Raw genomic sequence first — 1,273 nt, 5'->3', positions numbered from 1 at the left:
GGTAGATATAGAGAGCTGTAGATATATGCAGGTGGAGATATGCAGAACACGAGATCTATAGAAAGGGAGATATTTAAAGCTGGAGATATTCAGACCTGGAGATATTCAGAGCGGTAGATACAGAGAACTGTAGCTATATAAAGCTGGATATATTAAGACTTGGGGATGTTTGGAGTGGTCGATATACCGAGCTGTAGATATATGCAGGTGGAGATATGCAGAACACAAGATCTATAGAAAGGCAGATATTGAGAGCTGGAGATATTGAGAGCTGGAGATATGTGAAGATAGAGACATGCAGAACTGCAGATGGATAGAAAGGCAGATATTTAAAGCTGGAGATGTTTAGAGCTGGAGATACTCAGAGCGGTGGATATAGAGAGTTGTAGATATATGCAGGTAGAGATATGCAGAACTCGAGATCTACTGAAAGGGAGATATTTAAACTGGAGATATTTAGAGCTGGAGATATTCAGAGCGGTAGATATAGAGAGCTGTAGATATATGCAGGTGGAGATATGCAGCACTGGAGATCTATAGGAAGGCAGATATGTAATGCTGGAGGTTTTTAGAGCTGGAGGTACTCAGAGCGGTAGATATAGAGAGCTGTAGATATAGGAAGACTGAGATATGCAGAACTGGAGATCTATAGAAAGGCAGATATTTAAAGCTGGAGATGTTTAGAGCTCGAGATATTCAGAGCAGTAGATATAGAGAGCTGTAGATATATGAAGGTGGAGATATGGAGAACTGGAGATCTCTAGCAAGGCAGATATTTAAACTGTAGATATTTAGAGCTGGAGATATTCAGAGCGGTAGATATAGATAGCTGTAGATATATGCAGGTGGAGATACGCAGAACTAGAGATCTATAGAAAGGCAGATATTTAAAGCTGGAGATATTTACAGCTGGAGGTGCTCAGAGTGGTAGATATAGAGAGCTGTAGATATATGCAGGTGGAGAGATTCAGAGCTGGAGATATTCAGAGCTGGAGGTTATATGAAGATGGAGATATGCAGAACACGAGATCTATAGAAAGGCAGATATGCAGAGCTGGAGATATATGCAGAGCTGGAGATCTATAGAAAGGCAGATATTTAAAGCTTAAGATATTTGTACCTGGAGGTATACAGAGCAGTAGATATAGAGAGCTCTGGATATATTCAAGTGGAGATATGCAGAATTGGACATCTATAGCAAGGCAGATATTTAAAGCTGGAGATATTTGTAACTGGAGATATTTAGAGTGGTAGATATAGAGAGCTGTAGATA

This window comes from Crocodylus porosus, unplaced genomic scaffold (genome assembly GCF_001723895.1).
Source record: "Crocodylus porosus isolate Cpor-Errol unplaced genomic scaffold, CroPor_comp1, whole genome shotgun sequence".
NCBI lineage: Eukaryota > Metazoa > Chordata > Crocodylia > Crocodylidae > Crocodylus > Crocodylus porosus.
This window is presented reverse-complemented; position numbering follows the sequence as displayed.